Raw genomic sequence first — 20,866 nt, 5'->3', positions numbered from 1 at the left:
AGCAGCTGTCCTTCCTTCGACAACACATGGCGCCGCTTGTCAGCCCTGAGCATCCTCTGTCAGGGGCCTTTCCTCCGGGCTGTGAGCTCAGTGCCCACCCCCTTCGGGTGCATGGACCCCAACCGCGGTGGATGGGCCTCTGCGCAGCTCCAGCCAGCCCCTCCCAGGAGCCGCTGTGTCCTCGGCCCTTCCTGTCTGGGTCATGGGTATTTTTAGCACCGAATCCGGAACGCACTGGGCAGCAGCTGCTCACAGGCAGAGCACAGGGACAACACACTGTCCAGGTGGCTGCTTCAGGCCTGGGCAGCAAAGGGAGCACCCTGGGCCTGGCCCTCTGAGCCTGGTAGGAGAACCCTGACTTTCCAGGAATGGGATGGTCTCTGGGTGGGATGGGGAGGGAAGAGGCAGTGCAGAGCCCAGGATGAGTAGGCATAGCCAGGCCCCACGGGAACAGCCTGTGCAAAGGCCCTGAGGTGGCACCGAAGGACAGAGAGAAGGTGGAGGCAATGAGTAGCAGCTGCATCTGATGTGAGGCTGGGGAGGGCTGGGCCAGGCCGAGCAGGGCCATGTGGGCTGTGGCCTCTGTCCCAAGGGCAGTGGGAGCCATGGGAGAGTTTTCAGCATGGGGGTGAGGTGCAGATCAGATGGCAGCTCTTTGCAGGAAGAAGGGGATGAGAGCAGAAGCAGTGGGCAGAGCGGAGGAGGACAGCAGCGGCCTGTAGTGGCACGCATCTGACCAAGAGGAAGCGAAGGGGTCAGGAGGTGGAAGCCCCAGGCCTTAGTGCTGAGACCTGGGGAGGGCCGGGTTTGGGAGGGAGGCCACCCATTGATTTGAGACAGGCTGAGTTTGGGGTGCGGTGGGGACGTGACCATCTCAGGCAAGCCCTCCCTGGTCCCCACAGCCCAGCGCTCCTGGCTCCTTGTCCTCTGTGGATCTGGACCCTCCTGCAGAAGGGCTGCCCCAGGCTCTCTCTGTCCCTGGGATGTACTGTGTGCTGGGCAGGGCAGACCTCGGACCTGGACTCCGGTGCTGGCTCTGCCGCCTCAGGGCCGGCAGTGGACCTGGCCCCTCCCCAACCCCTCCTCCTCAGCCTCAGTGTCCCTATCTGTGGGAGGGGCCGGCTGGCAGTGTCCACTGTAGGGTCTCCTCCAGCTTGAAGGCTGCAATCTGTTCTGTGGGGATGTCAGAGATTCCGGGCAGGGGCCCCTTCGTGTGACCCGTGTGACTGGCCCCCCTGCAAGGCCAGTCTGTGCTGTGAGTGAGCGCACGCCTGGGAGCGAGAATGCCCTCAGGAAGGACTCTCTCCCAGGCCTGTGTCCCCGCCCACCTCCTCCTACTCTTCCCCTCCAGATGTGGGCACAGCTGTATTTTTAGAACAGCCAGCCACGAGGAGGACATTTTTCCCTTCCATTAAGATGGTTTCAAATCTCCCATCTGCAGTCAGCCGCATGGCTCAGTCCTCAAACAGCAAAGGGTGGCCACAAGGAGCCGCCTCAGCTGGTTTGAGTTTTTTCTCTTTTCTTTGTTTCTTTTAAGTGATTAAGTTGGGAATGTGACCCAGAACTGGAGTGAAGGCCAGCTCTGAGGAGGAGGGCGAAGCGACATTGCGTGGAGCCTGCAGGAGCTGCCCCACGGCCTTCACTCTGCACCCCGCCCCAGCTGGGGATATCCAGCTAGGCCACAGCCCCCCATGTTTCCCCACCCAAGGGGGGAGTCTGTGTGGGGATCAGAGACGTCCGGCGCCTGCCCTCAGGACACCCTGTGGTTGGGGTTGGGGGGAGTCAACAGATACAAATGCAAACAAGCAGCAAATGGAAATACTGGAACTTAACACATTATCCACAATCAAAACTCCCCGCATGGGCTCAGTAAGAGAATGGAGAACACAGAGGGAGGAGTCGTGAACTTAGAGACAGAAATGGGAGAGTCTGAAGAACGCAGAGGAGAAGGACTGAACAGGAGTTCACAGGGCGCGGAGACATGTAGGATGCTCAGAAGTCCTCATTTCCTGCCACTGGAACTTACTTCACCTCTGACCGTCATTTGTCCATCTGTAGATGGGGTGGCTGTCCCTTCCTCACCCAGAGTGTTGGGAACTACATAAGATAGTGGGTGCAGAGCAATGTGTGGACGTGGTAGTCCTACTAAGTGTTCACATCCATCCACCCACCCTCTGCGTGAGCTGCAGAGCCACAGCTAGGAGGTCACATAGGCCTCGCTGACCCGGCCTCCGGCATTTCAGGTGCTACAGGGACAATATCTGCAAGGGTTCAGCAAGGCCCAGCTAGCGCAGGCTGGTCCTCCACTGGGGAAGGAGACCCCGCTGTTGGAGGTGAAGACCACCACGGTGTCCTTCAGGGCCCCCGCTCCATGCAGCTCCTGGAGCAGGAGTCCAGGCCCTGTGGGGTGGGGACAGGGACAGTGGAGCTCAACTGCAGACAGACCCAGAGGCACGAGAACATGCGAACACTCACGCATTTCTTCATCCCTCTGCTAGACCCTGCACCTGTCATTTGCTGACATCAACTCTGCCATCCTTCCCACCAGCCCAGGCCTCTCACCCAACCCCCCACCCAGTGCCCCATGCTGGAGCAGGCCTCGCAGAGCTCCGCCTGAGCGCTCCTCTCCAGGGACTCTGGCCATCCCTTGGCACTTCCGTGTCACCCCTGCGCAGCTGCTACCTGCCGTCCGCTGGATTCTGTGTTTTCTGGAATCCCACGTCTGCCCATGGAGCTACCAGAGACAGTCTTGGGCAGGGGCTGGAAGAGAGGATCCCTCACCCCACACCCTTCCCAGGTCACCGTGAACTAGTGGCACCAACAGGGAAATGAGGAAGGCACCCATCTCCTGTAGGGGATTCAATGGTGACCCACCCCCAAAAAATGTCCCCCCCGGAAGCTGTGAATGTGACCTTCTTTGGAAAAAGAGTCCTTACAGATGTAATTGCCAAGGATCTCAAGGTGAGAGCATCCTGAAGCACCCAGGTGGCCCTAAATCCAGTGACAAGTGTCCTTATAAGAAGAGTAGAGACTCAGAGCAGAAGACACAGAGAAGGCCCTGTGATGATGGAGGCGGAGCCTGGAGTGGGGCAGCCATGTCACAAGGGACGCCTGGGGCCAGCAGAAGCTGGAGGAAGCAGGAAGGTCCTAGAGGCCCAGAGGGAACCCAGGCTGCCGACGCTGTGATTTCAGACTGCCGGCCCAGGATGGAGCCCAAGCCATGGCCCACCCCACCCACCATCCAGGCTCCTTGGACCCACCTTGGTCCCTCTGCCCGATGGGGTGTCCCGAGTGCCCAGGTCAGCTCAGGATGCTGGGGTGTCAGTGATGAAGTAAGGCACCGGGGGGCAGGTGGGTGGGAGTCAGGGTTTGAGCAGGTAGGTGGGGGATGGGGGAAGGGCCGCCCTTGAACTGGGGTAGGAGGCGGAGGCGCCGGCCCTCCTCCCGGGGCCTGAGATCATCGTCCTTCCTGTGGGTGGATTCGCCCGGAACCTCCATGCTTCTGGACATCATTCCACGTCCTCACCTTCTCTCCACCGGCCCCACGATGGGGACCTGGATCCAGTGAGTCAGAGGGTTTCTTCTCAGACACTAGAGCCACACGTCTGAGGCCAGGCCTGCGAGCCCACAGGAGGGGCACAGACCCCAGATTTATAAGGTGGAGGAAGAAAAGTGGAGGCATCTGGGAAACATGGGAGGGGCCCTCCTTCCAGCACATCCCGCAGGTTGTAGGTCTGGAGTCTAGTCTGGGTCGGCCCAGACCACGCTTCTCATGGCTACACTTCTCGCAGAAGGTCCTGCACTGGGGCTGGGGTGTCTGCAGTGCTGGGGGCCATGGAAGGTGACACAGAGGATGACAGGCCTGCACAGGGAGTGGGTGCTGGAGAGTTGAGGTCAGCTGGCTGACACACCAGCTACCTTTCGACCTCAGGGAGCCCCAGTCCTCAGAAGGAACAGCCCTCTGGGCTTGGCCTCCTCCCCCAGAACTGAAAGTCTCCTGTGACCCCACTGCCTCAGTTTCCCCAGGTCCTCTCTTCCTCTGAGCAGATTAACTAAGAGAATCTGGAATCTTCTCGCCCACCCCCACCCCATCATTTGGGGACTCCAAGAATCCCAACTAAAGACTCTAGGCAGTGTGTCCCGTGTTAACTGCCCAGAGGTCCGGCTGTGTGAGGGAGGGGAGGGGACGCGGCCCTCATCGCCCCATCATCCCGAGTCTGCAGGAGTTCCTGAACAGCAGCTTAATTCCAGTGAGTCTGCCCCACCTGGAGGACAGAGCCGTCCTCCTGACGCCAAGTCCATCAGGGACGCCGTCTCCAGCCCCATGTGCTTCCTCCCGGGGATGCCTGGAGGCGGGAGACGGGCCTGTGCAGAGCTCTCATCATCTCCCACTGCCCTTGGCTCCCTTCTCTGCCCACAAGCCCTGCACCTGGCTGTGGCCTCTGTGAGGGCAGCCCAGGCCCTTGTCCTCATGGACCCATGGCCCAGCTGGGAGGCCCGGGGCGTGGGGACGAGTGCTCAGAGCAGGCAGCATGGGGCTGAGGGTGGGTCTGGACGAGGCCTCATCCCTCTGGGGCAGGAAGGGAAGGTGCTGGCCTGTCCCCAAGGTGACACGAAGCCCCCACTGTGGGACCACTGGCCTGGCCAAGCCGCAGCGGTAGGCTCTGCACCTGCCCGAGGAGGCGAGGTGCTGGAGCTCCTGGTGCCGGCCCTCCTCTCCACTCTGATGCCGCCAGCAGGGAGGCGGGGAGGCAGGGCCGCCCAGCAGCCTCGGGCGCTCATCTGGCCCCTGGTGTGGACCTCAGGTGGCCGGCACCCAGGGAGGTCTGCCCTGCCTCTCCCCCCCACCCCACAGGCCCATGGGTCCCTCCCCTGGGACATCGGCAGGAAACGCAGTAGACTGGGAGGACACACACCGACCCTGGGGCCTTTTGTTTTCTTCTTTCTGCTTCTCTGCTCTTCCCAACATTTGTGTAATGAGCACATGTCGCAGACTGAAAACGACAGGAGCAGCCTCCTTAAATTCACCAGCTCTTCTCTAGTGTGTGAGGGATCGTGGCACATGTCACACACTCAGACCAGAGAGATGTCAGGTGAGAAGGAAAAGCCCCTCCGTGTCCCTGCAGCCCCACCCAGACGGGAGCATGTCCACAGCTGCCTGAGGGACCTTTTAGGAAGCATCTGTGCACAGGCCTCAGTCCCCTCTGCATGTAGGCCTCCTACCCAGCCTCAGTCTCTCAGATGGGGACACAGAGCACCTGCTCACTGTAAGTTGATGTCGTGAGAGAACACATCACTGGAAGGGCCTGGGTACATCCAGGTTCATGGCAGCATGAGTCCAGCAGCCAATGGGTGGACGCAGCCCAGTGTCCACTGATGGGTGAAAGGATAAACAGATGTGCTGTATGCACACGCTGGAGTACCACTCAGCCCTGAGAAAGAATGGAGTATTGTCACGGGCTACAACATGGACGAACTCTGAGGACATTATGCTGAGTGAAATCACAGTCACAAAGGGACAAATACTGTACGATTCCACTTCTACGAGGGACCTAGAGTAGTGAGACTCACACACAGAAAGCAGAATGGAGGGTCCGGGGGCTGGGGAGGGGGCACGGGGGTTAGTGTCTAATGGGGACAGAGCTTCGCTCTGGGATGATGAGCACGTTCTGGAGATGGACGGTGCTGACGGCTGCACAACAATGTGAATGTACCTAATGCCACTGAACCGTACTCTTACAAATGCTTAAAATACCGAGAAATAAACCCACACATCTGTGGACAGCTAACTTTCAACAAAGGAGCCAAGAACACACATGGAGAAAGGAAAGGCTCTTGAATAGATTGTGTGGGTAAAGTGGACAGCCGCATGCAGAAGAATGAAAGTGGAACATTATCTTACACCAGACGCAAAAATTAACTCTAAATGGATTAAAGACCTGAATGTAAGACCTGAAACCATGAAACTTCTAGAAGAAAACATAGGCAGTACACTCTTTGACATCGGTCTCAGCAGCATATTTTCAAGTACCATGTCTGGCCAGGCAAGGGCAACAATAGAAAAAATAAGCAAATAAGACTTCATCAAACTAAAAAGCTTCTGCACAGCAAAGGAAACCATCAACAAAATGAAAAGACAACCTAACAATTGGGAGAAGATATTTGCAAACCATGTATCAGATAAGGGGTTAATATCCAAAATATACAAAGAACCCATACATCTCAACAAGAAAAATCCTAAGAACCCAATTAAAAAATGGGCAAAAGATCTGAACAGACATTTCTCCAAAAGAAGATAGACAGATGGCCAATAGGCACATGGAAAGATGTTCAGCATCATTAACTGTCAGGGAAATGCAAATCAAAACTCCAATGAGGCATCACCTCACTCCGGTCAGAATGGCTACAATTAACAAGACAGGAAACAAGAAATGTTGGAGAGGATGTGGAGAGCAGGGAACCCTCATACACTGCTGGCGGGAGTGCAAACTGGCGCAGCCACTATGGAAAGCAGTATGGAGTATCCTCAAAAAATTAAGAATATATCTACCATATGATCCAGCTATTCCACTGCTGGGTATTTATCCAAAGAACTTGAAAACACAAAGGCATAAAGATACATGCACACCTATGTTCATTGCAGCATTATTCACAATAGCCAAGACTGGAAGCAACATAGGTGCCCAACAAGGGACGAATGGATAAAGATGTGGTATATATACACAATGGAATACTACTCAGCCGTAAGAAATGATGACATCCAGTCATTTATGACAACATGGATGGACCTAGAGGGTACTACACTAAGTGAATAAGTCGGAGGGAGAAAGTAAAATACTGTATGATCTCGCTCATAAGTAGAAGATAAAAACAATGACAAACAAACACATAGAGACAGAGATTGGATTGCTGGTTACCAGAGAGAAGGAGAAGGGAGGAGGGCGAAACGGGTGATTATGCACATGTGTGTGGTGACGGATGGTTAGTAGTCTTTGGGTGGTGAACATGATGTAATCTACACAGAAATCAAAATATAATCATGTACACCTGAAATTTATATAATGTTATAAACCAATGTTACCTCAATAAATAAATAAATAAATGCTTAAAATGGTACATTTTACATTATGGATCTCTTAGCACAATAAAATCAGAGTAAGTGCCTTCAATGGCAGCTCTTATGGTCACTCCAGATCCTGGGACAACATCATAACAGGAGTTAACAGTGGGAGGGTGTGTGCCAGGCACCCTGCTGCGTGCTGTACATAGAAAGCGTTAACTTGGCTAATCCCGTGACAATCCCACGACGAGGTATTACTGTGACCCCGTGTGACGGAGGAGGAAACCGCGGCGCACAGAGGTAAGTGACCTGCTCTCTGTCACACAGAGCGGTGGAGCAGGGCTCACAGGTGGATGGGCAGAGCCCCAGCCCGCACTTGGACCACTTGGGTGGGGGCTGGGGGAGGTGGGGGCACCCCCGGGGGAGACCAGGGTGGGGTCCCCTGCAGCAGAGGCATTGGGGGCTCTCCTCCCATGCCCTCCTCCGGCCTCCTGGACTGGGTGGATGAGCTGCTGGGGACCACCGGGCTCGCTGGGGCCTGGCGGAAGCGAGGGGCAGTGCAGGATCAGACGGTGTGGGCACTTCCATTGGGGATCCCCATTCCCCACCCACCGCGTCCCCACCCGGGTCCTCACTGCCCTTGGCCTTGCTGGGCCGGTAGGCCACGGACCGTCAGCTGGCGTGGGGTCCCCACCCTTAGCCCCCAGGGTTCAGGCAAGCGGCTTCGGGCCTGGGGGCCGGGGTCTGCCCAGAGCGGGCTGGCGGGGCCAGGGTGAGGGATGGTCTGGGGACGGCTCTATATGTAGGATCCTAGAGGATGCTGTGCTCGCTGAATTAATGGGGGAGCCTCTGGCCTTCTCCCAGAAATGACTAGAACCCCTGGGGCTTCTCTAGGGATGCGATGCCATAGCTGGGGGCTGGGGAACTTGAGGCCTCAGGATGGGAGACCCCCCCTGCAGCGCTGCTGTCCCCCTCAGTGGGTGGAGTGGTGCACACTTGGAAAGTCTCTGGGCCTCAGGGTGCCAGTACCCACCTGCTCCCCACCAGCCAGACGAGGGTGCCCCCTGGACCCTGCTTCTCTCTGCGCTGCTCCCTGTTAAATTCCCTGGGGGAAAAAAAAAAGCAAACAAATTCTCTGGGAGGAGAAACCCTGATCTAATGAGCGTTTTGGATTCTCACAGAAATCCTTTGTCTCGTTCTTCCAGGCCAGCACTGATGGAGGGAGAGAAGGCACCCAGGGTTTGGGCAGGGGGATTCAGGGAGTGCAGTGAGCAGGGGAGGGGGCGGCCCACCTTGGTGGAGGCCCCTCTGCACAGCTTGTTGGCTTCCTCTCAGTCCAGCAAGGGGGCATTTAACCCATCTGGGTCAGACCCCCTGGAGGGGAGACAGATTGTGCCTCTGCTGATGCCCTGGACCCCCGCCCTATTGCTGGGTTCTCTGAAGCTGGGACCCTGACTGCTGGTCGTGTCGCCCGCAGGCCCATGCAGTGCATGGCCTCTACTGTGAAGGTGCTGGCTCAGGCCAGGCCCACAGGAGCCTGCGTGACCTAACCAGCCCTCTGCTGCCCCCCTGTGGTCGTGCAGAGGAGGCTGCGCATCCTGGCCTGGCTGTCCCGGGACTCTGTGCAGTGGCTGAAGATGGACTTAATGGCCAGGTTGTAGGTCGGGCTCAAGGTCATTCCCCAGTCATCCACCTGTGCTGAGGGGCCTGACTCCTGCCCCAGGTGAGATGTCTGCCCTTGCTGCATGCTGCATGCCACACCCACGGCCTGACGTCACTCCAGGCCTCAGTGTCCACTCAGAAGCTGAGGAGAAATGCACAGTATCCCCTCCAGACAGTGGGGCACCCAGGGCTCCAACCTCATGGGACCCAAGAAGCCTTGGTTTACAATCTATAACATGTGACTGCCTGTGGGCAGATACACACTCCTGTACCTGCTCCTGTCACACTTGTCACACACAGGCACTGAGCTACTTCTGGATTGTGTGATGGGGCCAGCAAGATGGCTCACCGTGGCCTTAAGGACGCTTCCTCAGACTCACACACTCACACAGAGGCACACAGGCCTTTATGCTCCCGCAGGTGGCACCCGAGGCCCCAGCTGGGTGCGGGGAGAAGAGGTCCCCTGATCACTGCAGGTCACACTCGTGGGTGATAGAGGGTGAGCGTTTACCCTCCCTGTGTGCACTGGTGTGCCCAACGTACACGGTGGACACACAGACCCCTGTGCTCAGATGTCTACACCAGGGACGCCGTGGGCGTGCCACGTGCCTCCTGGGGGCTCATCGCTCTCTCTCCCCAACAGTCTGGCCTCTACTCTGCCTTCATGGGTGCTTCGTGTAGGTCTTCCTGGCACCTCCCGGGATGTGACTCTGGCCCCCACGGCCATCATGTCCCTCCTGGTCTCCTTCTACGCCTTCCATGAGCCCGCCTGTGCTGTGCTGCTGGCCTTCCTGTGGGGCTGTGTGCAGTGAGCCCTGGGGCTCCTGCTCTCGGGTGAGACCCTCGGGCCTTCCTACCATGGTGGGGGGCTGCGGTTCTGCTCTTCCTGGGGCCTCAAGGCACCTGCCTCCTGGGGCTGCCCCTGCCCTCAGCATTTCCTTCTTTGTATTCCAAGGGCTGTCCCTTTGTGTGGGGGGTGGAGGTGCCCTCGGCCTCAGCCCTCCCCTATTCTGCTGAGAGGCCAGGACACTTGGAGATGCGCCCAGGGCCTCAGACCCCAGTCTCCCTTTCCTGCTCTCCAAACCAGCCAAACAGGCCGTGTCACCACTGGCCCTTAGCCCCAGTCCCACCCACACCCCATCTCCCAGCCCATGTGCACCCATGTACACTGGGACCACGCAGAGCTGGGACCAACTCGGTATTTCCTCCTGGGCGGCCAGTGTCCCTGCTGGACGTCATCTCCTGCCCCATCAGTCATTAAAGGTTTCATCTCCGCTGCTACCATCACCATCAGCTTCAGGCAGATCAGGGTGAGCTTGCTGTTGGCACCAGGGCACCTGCTGGGTAGAGGACCAAGGCCGGGTCCTGGTATGTGTGGGCTAGTCGATGTCCTGCTGTTCCAGAGCTTGAAGCACAGGGTGCTCATGTGGGTCTCCATGCGTAAAATGACCCCTCAGGGAAGATATTGGGGGAGGGTCAGATCCTACCATAGGTCATTTGGGGACCGGTGATGACAGCCCTGCTCTGGGTGCAGTCTCCCCCCACTGTGCTTGGTTCCCTCGCTGAGCGGTTCTGTTCCGCTGCCTCTCTTGCACACTCAGCCAGCAGCTGCCACAGGTCCCGAGCATCCTGCCAAACTTCCACAAGCAAACAATTCCCCCACACTCATTTAGCTAGATGATTCATTTTATGTCATTTTCCAATTTCTGTTGACTATATTTCAAATGCCCTGCTTCTTTATGTTTCTGCTTAAACCTCCACAAGAAGCACTTGATCAGTGATCACTGGTTACCCAAGGCCGTCATTGGTTCTCCTTTCCCTGGGTCTGACGTTCCTGGGGGGCAGGAGCTGTCTTGCTCCCGACCGTGGCTGCCCAGTGCTGTGCTTGGTATAAAGCAGGTCAGTGCTCAGGTGGGTGTGCAGAGTGGGCCCGAACTGCATTGTACTAATGATGCTGGTGTCCCCACCGGGGCATCTCCAAGGCCTGGTCCCCACGGCCAGGCTCTGCCCCAGGCTGCCCCATGACAGTCTTCCCTGACAGAGGGCAGTGAGCAGATCAAGGCCCGGAGGAGACATGTGTGTGAGAATCAAGCAGCTGACACGTCTTCCCTTTCGCTCTGGGCTGGGGCTGGATTCACACTCTCCCTGTGCTCATTTTTCACCACACCCCTGGGTGCAGGCTTCTCATCATCTCCATTTAGGGAGGAGGGAACCCCTTAGAAAGGTGGGGTGAGTGCGATTTGTACATTACGTGCACACACATGTCAGGGGGAGCTTGGCAACCGCTGTTTCCTGGGATGATCTGTCCTTTATTCTGGAAATGACATCCTTCCTTTTTAGTGTCAAGAATGCTCCTTGATGCGATCATAGTGCGGGTAGAGGCAGCTGCTTTATGCATTCGTACTTGGTGACCCTAGGCCTCCAAAGTCATTGAACCTTGACTGTGTCATGACAGCCATTGGAGAGCCCCTGGGCTGGGGGGGGGTGTCCTCCTGACCTGCCCAGGAGAGAGGAGGGGTGGTGGAGGTTGGAGGTATCACCTGGCTAAGTAGCCGGGACTTCTGTGGCACCAGCACCTCAGGCACCTTGGCCCTGGTGAGCAGTGTGCACCCAGGGGAGTGTATTGTGGTCGGTGATGGTTGCGTTAACTGAAGGGGGACAAAGATTGGTACCAAGAACAGGTGCACAGCTTTGTGACAAATCCGGAATGTCTTTGTGTTTGTATTTGCTCACTCGTGGAGGGTACCTTAAAGCCTGATGGATTTTAATAGACATGCGCCCTGCACCATCACTGCAAGTATTGAATTTCCCATGATCCTTTGTTTCTCTGCCTGCTGGCCGTGCTGACCTGCATTTGTGTCTGTTGTCTGATAGAGCGTTTAGGATTGGATTCAGGGTCAACAAAGAGCCCTTTACAAACTCTGTGGATTTTTTTCAGTTGTCTCCTAAGGCATCTGTCACGTCTGGAATCCACTCCAACCACGAGGAGGAGCGTCCTTTCAGTGCCTATGAAATGGACTCTTCACAAGTTTATAGTTTTAAAACTGAGAATCTGCAGGATTCAATTCTTCATGATTCCAAAATGTTTATTTCTTAATATTTTGGTTTTTCACAAACTGATGCTTTGGAAAGAGATAGTTAATTGTCCTCTTTGACTTCTGAGGTCATCCCTGGGGATGGAGCAGGGATGGATGTGGGTCCACCTTCACATTCAGGGTGCAGATCTGTGACCCAAACTCTGACACTTCTTTCCGTTTGACGACTTCCCCATGGTCCGCTCCCCCTGAGCAATGATGATTCTTTCCTGACATTTGTGAATATGTGTCTTTAAATCTTTGATGCCTTTTTCTAAAAATTAAAATATGGAAATCCTTGTGAATATTTCAGGATTTCCTGCTACCCAGAACGTTAACTAATAGAAGTCCTCTGGGTTTCGTTGCCCTAGTTCAGATCCTTCAAGGTGAGTGAACGAGATTCCGTGCTCCCTTCTGGAGGTTACGTTCTGTGTTGACGACGCACAACGCTGTCTTGTAATCACAGGAACAGCTTTAGTGAGATACGGTTCACATACAAGTCACACTCGAAGGCGTGCAATTCAGTTTTTTAGTATATTCACAGAATTGTGCAACATAAGCTCCAACGATTCTGGAAGCTTTCCACCATCCCTCTAAAGAAACACCTTCCTCGTTAGGAGACAGTCCCATTGCCCCCAGCCCCTAAGGCCTAGGCAGACACAAATCCACTTTCTGTTTCTATAATTGGCCCATTTTGCACATTTCTTGTGAATGGAATCACACAGTGTGTGACCTTCTGTGTCTGGCTCCTTTCACTCAGTGCAATGGTTTCAGGGTCCATCCGTGTTGTGGCGTGTGTCAGCCCCTCATTGCTTTGATTGCTGAGGAATATCCATTGTGCAGCTGTAGCACGATGTATTTCTCCTTTCCTCAGGTGACGGACATTTGGGTTGTGCCCACTTTGTGGCTCTTACGACTATGGCTGCTGTGAACATTCCTGCACAAGTTTCTGCGTGGACATCTGCTTTCATTTCTTTTGGGCGCACACCTGGGAGCGGAACTGCTGGGTCAGATGGGTACTCTCTGTGTCCCTGTTTGGATGCCAGGAGGACCGTCTCCAAAGAGCCTGCACCGTTTCCCGTTCCTGCAGCAGCGTGTGAGGGTCCCAGTTCCTCCACGTCCTCACCCACACTCACCGTCTGTCTTTGATTCTAGCCACGCTGTGGGTGTGAAATGGCTTCTCTCTGCGGCCTTGATTGGTATTTCTCTGACGGCTGACGATGTTGGACATCTTTTCATGTGCTCAATGGCCATTTGTGTGTCTTCTTTGAAGAAATGTCTGTTCAGCTCATTGGCCCATTTTTAAATTGAGTTGTCTTTTATAAGTGAGTTGTCACAGTCCTTTGTATATTCTGATATGTTTCTTATCAGATACATCAGTTGCAAATTTTTCTCTATATCATGGATTGTCTTTTTTCATTCTTAATGGTATCCTTTGAATCCCAAAAGTTTTGCATTTCAGGGATGTCTAATTTATGCATAATACAGTCTTACTAGATGGAAATGATTCAGACATTAACTCATATCCTCATCAATATTTTGCTTATCTGAGTTAGAAGCCAGCTGTCAAAGGGTCAGGAAAGATTTGAACCAGTTCATTTCAAGATTATCTATAGAGCCAAAAGAGCTCGTCAGGGAAGATATCAAATGTCAAATATTTCTTTATTATCCTTTTAATGCTCATGGGACCAATGATCATAGCCCCTCTCTCATTTCTGATATTAGGAATTTGTGTTTCTCTCTGTTTGTCTGAGCTAGCCTGGCTTGAGGTTTCCATTTTATAAATCTTTTTTAAGAGCTAGTTTTGGTTTTATTGATTTCTCTATTGATTTCCCTGTTTCAGTGTCATTAATTTCTTTTTTCTTTTTGAGGAAGATTAGCCCTGAGCTAATGTCTGCTGCCAATCTTCCTCTTTGCTGAGGAAGACTGGCCCTGAGCTAACATCCGTGCCCATCGTCCTCTACTTTATATGTGGGGTGCCTGCCACAGCATGGCTTGATGACCGGTACGTAAATACACACCTGGGATCTGAACCGGTGAACCCCAGGCCGCCGAAGGGGAACACACAAACTTAACCGCTGTGGCACTGGGCTGGCCCCTAGGCGTAATTAATTTCTGTTGTAATTTTTATTATTTCCTCTCTTCTGTTTGCTTTAGGCTTCCTTTGTTCTTCTTTCTCTAGCTTATTGTGTCAGATCTTTTCTTTTTTTTAAAGATTGGCACCTGAGGTAACATCTGTTGCCAGTCTTCTTTTTTGATTTTTCCTTCTTCTTCTCTCCAAAGCCCCCCAGTACATAATTGTATATTGTAGTTTTAGGTCCTTCTGGTTCTGCTGTGTGGGACGCTGCTTCAGGATGGCCTGATGAGTGGTGCCACGTTTGTGCCCAGGATCTGAACCAGAGAAACTCTGGGCCGCGCCGAACCAGAGTGCGCAAACTTACCCACTCAGCCACGGGGCTGGCCCCTTTTTTTCTAAAATGTGCATTTACTGCCATAGATTTCCCTGCAGCTTCTGTTTTCACTGCATTCCACACATTTTGACTAGTCGTATATTCATTTTCATTTAGTGGAAAATATTTGCTGTTTCTCTTGAGACTTCTTGTTTTGATCCATGTATTGTTTAATCTGCAAATATTTTCGGATTTCCCAGCTATCTTTCTGTTTTCGTTTCCTACTTTAAAGTCATTTTTGGTCTGAGAACATACTTTATTTTGCTTTCTATTGTTTTAAATTTGTTGAGGTGTGATTTTTTTTTTTTTTTTAACCTGGAATGTGCTCTATCTGGTGAATATTTCATGTGAGTTTTTGTTTGTTTGTTTGTGTTTGGTGAGGAAGATGGGTCCTGAGCTAACGTCTGTGACAATCTTGTGATTTTGTATGTGGGATGCTGCCACGGCATGGCTTGATGAGTGGTGTGTAGGTCTGTACCCAGGATCCGAACCCATGAACACCGGGCCACTGGAGTGACGTGTGCGACGTTGACCACTAGGCCACGAGGCGGGCCCCTTATGTGAGCTTTGCAGCCTGGGTGTTCTGCTGTGTTGGATGTGGTATGTTATGAATGTTACTGAGCTCCAGTAGATGGGTGGCACTGTCCAGTCTGTCCTTCCTGAGGTTCTGCCTGCTGCGTCTGTCACTCACTGAAAGAGCGGTGTTTAGTGCTGTCGTGGGGATTTGTCTGATTCTGTGTCCATCCACTGTGATAGTGGATTAGTCTATTTTTCCTTGCAGTTTTATCGGTTTTTCCTCACGTATTTTGATGTTCTGTTGTTAGAGGCGTGTATGTTAAGGACTGTCATGTCTTCTTGGAGAAGTGACCCCTTTCACATCATGGAATGCCTCTTTGTCCCTGAGAATTTCCCTTGTTCTGAAATCCGCTTTGTCCGGAATTAACAGAGCTCCTCTAGCTTTCCTTGGATGTGTGTTAGCCTGACTTACTCTTGTTCTGTCCCTTTACCCCTAACCCAGCTGTGTCTTTATAATTAAAGTGGGTTTCTTGTGGACAGCATGTAGTTCACTCTTATTTTTTCATATTAGTCTGAAATCTCTCTTACTGGCCGCATTGAGACCTTTCCTATTTAAAGTGATTATTGAAATAATTGGATTAATATCTACCATATTTGTTTCTATCAGTGCTTTTGATTTTTCCTTTTTTGTCTTGCACTTTTTAAATTATTTTTTGCCTTCTCTGGTTTTAATTGAGCATTTTATATGATTCCATTTTTTCTTTTCTTTTAGCATTTCCATTTTACTTCTTTTGAAGTTTTTCAATGGTTTCCGTAGAGCTTACAATATAAACTTACAACTGACCTCAGTTCACTTTGCAATGACACTGTTTCTTCATGGTTAGTGCAGGTCTCTATGACAGAGTCTTCCCGATTCCTCCCTCCCATCCCATGTAAAATGGCTCTCCTACAGCTCACTTATCCGTGAACTATCACCCAATGTATTTTTACAATGATTATTTTGAACAAGATGCATTGGTTAGATCAGTTCAGAATAAGAAACACATAAACTGAACACTTTTATTTTTCCTTCGATTACTCCTTCTCTAAGTTCCATACATCCGTTAGCTTAGTTTTCCTGTGGGTTGGGAAAACCCAGCCCTGATCCCATTTCAGGAAGGGGTGGGACACCTCGTTAGACTGTTTGGCTGAGTGTTTGCATTTTAACATCATTCTGGAAGCGTGTTCTAATGGGAATAACTGATGCTGCCAAGAGCATTTCCAGGAGGGCAACAGGCTGGAGGGGCTGCCGGCTGCCCTGAAGGTGTCCCAGGGGGGATGTGCTCCCTGCTGGACAAGGGTCTCCTGCCCTCTCGGCACCAGCCTGCTCCCTCCTCCCCCGCCTAGAAGCCACCAAGAGAGGAGACAGACCTGAACCCCCTGCCCGGGCACCTTGTGCCTGCAGTTCACAGTCCGAATCCGCGTCCGAACCCCACTGTGCCTCCGGAACCCCTGCAGGACGCCCAGCGACCTCCACCTCCGCCTCCAGCTCTTCACTCTCCCAAGACCTCTCCCAGGGACCGTTTCTGGCTCCGCCCATTTCATTATTCCGGGCACTGAGGCTGGGACTGAGTCACGTGGTGCCTAGAGCGCGGCCGGGGATGAGGGCAGACCCGCCGGCTGCATGGACCAATCGAGTGTGGGGGGCAGCGAACAGGCGCCCCCCGCAGCCAGTAGAGACCCGCTCCCCGCGGCGGTCGCCCGGGCAACCCCGGGCTGTTGGTCGCTGCGGACACCGCCACTGGCCTGCGCTGACCTTGAGCCCGCTCCTGGCCACGGCGCAGAATGGCGCGCGCCAGGGCCAGGCCCAGGGCTGGGCGCCTTGCGGGCTCCTGTTCCCCCTGCCGTCCGCGTGGGTCCAGCAGCGCCCCCCTTCCGCGAACTGGGGACCGTGCCTGACTCCAGAGCTGTGCTTAGTCCCTGCGCTTGGGGGTGGGGCAGCTCTGCAGGAGCGTCGCACAGGAGGGCCTGGGGGACCTACCAGAGCCAGCCACCCTCCTCTCTGGAGCCAGAGTCTCGCTCTCTCTCTGTGGGTCCCCGTTCTCTCTCCTGCTCCAGCGTCGCATGTGCGGCTTCCTCCACCAGGAACATCCCTCCCCAGCTTCGCTTGTTGAACTTCAGAATCTGCAGTGTCAGCTCAGAGGGCCCTTCTTCCTGAAGCTTTCCTTGGCCCCTCCTCTGGGCTCTGCCACCCCCATGCCACCCTCTCAAAGTACCTATAACCCTGTCATCCCTCACCCCAAGGAAGAGAGGTCAAAGGGCAGGGGAGAGGGGCTGCTCCTGTCTGTGCCCCAGGGCCCAGCAGAGGGAGTGTGGGGAGGAAGGGAGGCCCAGGGCAGCTGGGGGTTGGGACTGAGCCCAGGGCTATGGTGGGGCTGGACCCTGCCCCGAGTGTCCCTTTAACGCCGCTGGCCTGGCCCCTGCTTTGCCTCCTGTTCAGCTGGGGCTGCAGCTGCTGTGCTGACTCCTGCTCCCAGCAGCCAGCAGGAGCTGAGAGCAGGGGCTCCCCAGGGGCCGGGACAGGCTGGGGGCTTCTGGATTACAAAACTGAGAAGTAGGTGATGACCAGGAAGTGGCGGGTGGGCACCCTGCAGAGGCTGCTGCAGCTCGGGGTCCTGGTCTACGTGGTGGTTGAGAGAATGGCTCCTGGGTGGGTTGGCTGGAGGGACCCTGACTCGTCCTGCTGGGCTGAGGGTTGAGGGTCTGACTCTTCAGGGGCCGGGGTGGTGGTGGTGGAGGGGGCATGTTGGACAGGGGAGGGGCAGAAGGAAGGATCTCCGGCTGTCTACAGGCCAGCAGCAACAAGAGCGAGTCATGCGCATGTGTCCTCCTGTGTACCCACCTGCCCCCTTTCCTGGGCCTTGTCCCAGCCCTGTGATGGGCTCTGGGCCCAGAGCAGGATGGTCTTGCCCTGACCAGGAGGCTCCGAGAGGGCAGGAGGTAGTCCCTGACCCTTGTGAGAGCTGCAGCCCTGAGGCCCCTGAGAAAGGCCACCAGGTGTGCTGGGTCAGGGGAGCCTTTGAGGAGGAGCTGGTGTGGCCGGGGCAGGGGAGGGTGAGGCTGGTGAGGGAGGAGGTGGGCAGCTCAGTCTGAGCACATGGCTCTCTGGTGCGTGGCCCCAACGTCTGGCCTGTGCAGGGTGTTTGGGTGGAAATGAGGCTGGAGAAGAGGTGGGGCCTGGACGCTGTGCTGGGAGCCTATAGGGTGTGTAGGGGCTGAGTGGGCGGGGCCAGCTCTGCTGCTGCTCATCATGTGCGGGGGACACACCACACTGCCCATCGCCTCCTCCCCAGGTGGGCCCTCCTCGCCAAAAAAGGCTACCAGGAGCAGGCCCTGGACCCCCAGGTTTCTGTCATCACCAAACTCAAAGGGGTTTCTGTGACCCAGATCAAGGAGCTGGGGAATTAACTGTGGCACGTGGTGACTTTGTTTGTTGTTGTTGTCTTTTTATTTTTTTGAGGAAGATTAGCTGAGAGTTAACATCTGCTGCCAATCCTCCTCTTTTTGCTGAGGAAGACTGGCCCTGAGCTAACATCCATGCCCATCTTCCTCTACTTTATACGTGGAACACCTACCACAGCATGGCTTGCCAAGCAGTGCCATGTCTGCACCCAGGATCCGAACCCACAAACCCCGGGCCACCCAAGCAGAATGTGCGCACTTAACCGCTGCGCCACATGGCTGACCCGACTTTGTGAAGCTGCCACAGGTGGGTGTCAGGGAGCTGCTGCCAGGTGCTGACACCTCTGACCCCACCCCTGCAGCAAGAGGGGCACGTGATGCCAGAGGGGGTGCTGGCGCTGTCACAGGGCCAGGCTCAGGAAGGGCCTGAACAAGGAGTGGCCCTGGACAGGCTCTCAGGGATGTGTAAGAGGTTTCCAGGTGGACAGGGGGACGGGTCAGGAAGCCGGGCCAGAGGGACTGCATTTACAAAGGGGCATCCGGAAAAGTGGAGGGTCTGGGGGCTCAAGGCTTGAGCTTGAGGGAGGGGTGGGGGTAGGGGGCAGGGCCTGGAGCTCCTGAATGCTCCCTCCCTGCCCTGGGCCCTGCGGGCTGCCTCCTTCACTGCCCGCCCCACGCTGCCTTCCGGCCCCTCCTCCCTCCACCCAGATCCTCCACAGCCCCGTCTCCTCTGTTCTGCTGATGCCCACACTGTACCCGAGGGACACCTGCCCCAGCATAGCTGCCTCCTGGTGCACACCTGCCTTGTCCAAAGGAACCCTCTCCCTCTCCCAGGGGGGCCTCTTTACATCCAATGAGGCCTTGATGTCCCCAGTGCCGAATCTGGACCTGGCTTGACACCTCCGTGTCCCTCCCTCCCATCCATTCCATCTATGACGATTTCTCTGCTGCCCCCGCTGTCCCTGTGGTCTTCCTGTGGTCCCCAGGTGTGCTCCACGCAGCAGCCAGGCTGAGCTTTCACAGGTGACACTATCAGACCTGCCCCCCTTGGAGGCTCCCTTTCTGTGATAGTGGCCACCAAGTCCCTGCAGGTCCTGACCGCTGCCACCCCCGCTGCCCTCTGCCCAGCCGTCCCCTCCCCTTCCTGGGTGTGTGTCCCCCTACATGTGCAGAGCTATCATGGGCAGCACACGGTGCCAGCCACCCTTCCCCACAGCCCCTGCCTTTTCTCTGGCAGAGCTCACCACCTGCTGCCCTGGCCCCCGGCCATGTGTGCAATGAGGGGTCCACCTCCCCACTAGCCTGGGCGGGCGCCCGGCCCTATTTAGCTCTGGATCCTCAGTGCCTGGAAGCAGGAGGCTCGTGGAGAATTCTGGTTGAGGGAATGAGAGTGACTAGAGAAAAAAACTTGTCTCAAAGAGACAGACAGGAGCTCAGAAATGGCCAGAAACCCAGCCAGCCGCGTGTCTCAGCCTCAACTCGCCTCACTGGATGCACAGGGTTGTCCTGGGGCACAGGGTTGATGACTCGATGGGGCAGGATGCCTTCCCTCCCAAACCCAGCTGCCAGCCTCTGGCCTCTCTGATTGAGGAGCCAAGCAGGGCCAACCCTGACCCCTGCCTTCCAGGGAGAGAACGTGCTCTTCTTGGTGACCAATTTTCTTGTGACGCCAGAACGAGTTCAGGGCAGATGCTCAGAGGTCTGGCTACCTGGGAGCCTCCGAGCAGGTCCCTGGTTCCTCCACCAGCCCTGGGTCACAGCCGTGTCCCCCCTTCTCCTTCCCAGGTGCCTGAGGCTCAGCATGTGCTGCTGTAGCCCAGGCTCTGAGCTGAGACCTTTCCTGAATCATTTCATTTCGTCTCCCAAGCACCCTGCCTGGCAGGAATTACTGCAGGCCCCATTGAAGAGGAGAAGACTGAGGCTCAGCCAGGCTGAGTCACTGACCCAAGGCCTCCAGTCTGTGGGGGATGGGACTCTGCACCCCTGAGCAGTCTGCTTCCAGACCCTTCCACTGTTGTTCTCTGTGAGGTTCCCCAGTTGTGGATTTTGTGTGAACAGTTGGGACCCAGGACACAGCCCTGGAAGCCTGCCTCCACGGTGACATCTTTCTTTAGTTGAGTCCAAAACTGAATCGCTTGCTGTGCTGGAGGGTAACTGTGTGGCCCCCGTCCCCTGAGTCCTGGTCGTTGGTCCCACCACAGTGGCTGGGGTGCCACATGTCCCTGGTTGGCCCCGTCCACAATGAGGTGAGGCACGTGCACAGAGGATGTGCTGACGTTCAGAAACACACACGACGTCCTTCCCTTTCCAAATGCTCAGAGATGTCTAGTTAATGTTCAGTTTGTAGACTGTCCTGAAATTGTGCTGGGGCCATGGGTCTGCATTTCCTGGAATCCGTGTGATCCTCTTTGGCCCTGTCCGGGCTTCTGGCCCTTTCCTCGAAACTGCTGTGGCTGGATAATCCATCAGATTGACAAGCCGGCTTCCTGAGAATAGCGGATTCCCGCAAGCTCCTCTCAGGGGCCTGGTCGTCTGGTCCCTCCCAGCACATGCACTGTGTCCGTCTGGTGTCACAGCCTCCAGCAAACACCTGCTGAGCCTACCCCAGACCAGGCTTGCAAAACTGAACTGTCCCCACCTCACGGAGCTCCTGCACAGACAGC

The 20,866-nt window shown here is 55.1% G+C and overlaps 1 long non-coding RNA gene across 1 annotated transcript; it reads left to right on the top strand.

Moving 5' to 3' along the window:
* The first annotated feature begins 217 nt into the window (after window positions 1-217).
* On the top strand, window positions 218-7,111 carry LOC139084421 (uncharacterized). The gene is made up of 2 exons (XR_011541761.1): window positions 218-343; window positions 1,538-7,111. It is a non-coding gene; the product is annotated as an uncharacterized lncRNA (long non-coding RNA).
* The last annotated feature ends 13,755 nt before the right edge of the window (window positions 7,112-20,866 follow it).

The sequence above is a fragment of the Equus przewalskii genome, chromosome 7, assembly GCF_037783145.1.
Source record: "Equus przewalskii isolate Varuska chromosome 7, EquPr2, whole genome shotgun sequence".
NCBI classification, from domain to species: Eukaryota; Metazoa; Chordata; class Mammalia; order Perissodactyla; family Equidae; genus Equus; species Equus przewalskii.
The sequence above is the reverse complement of the archived record's forward strand: the minus strand, read 5'-3'. Positions and strand labels throughout refer to the sequence as shown.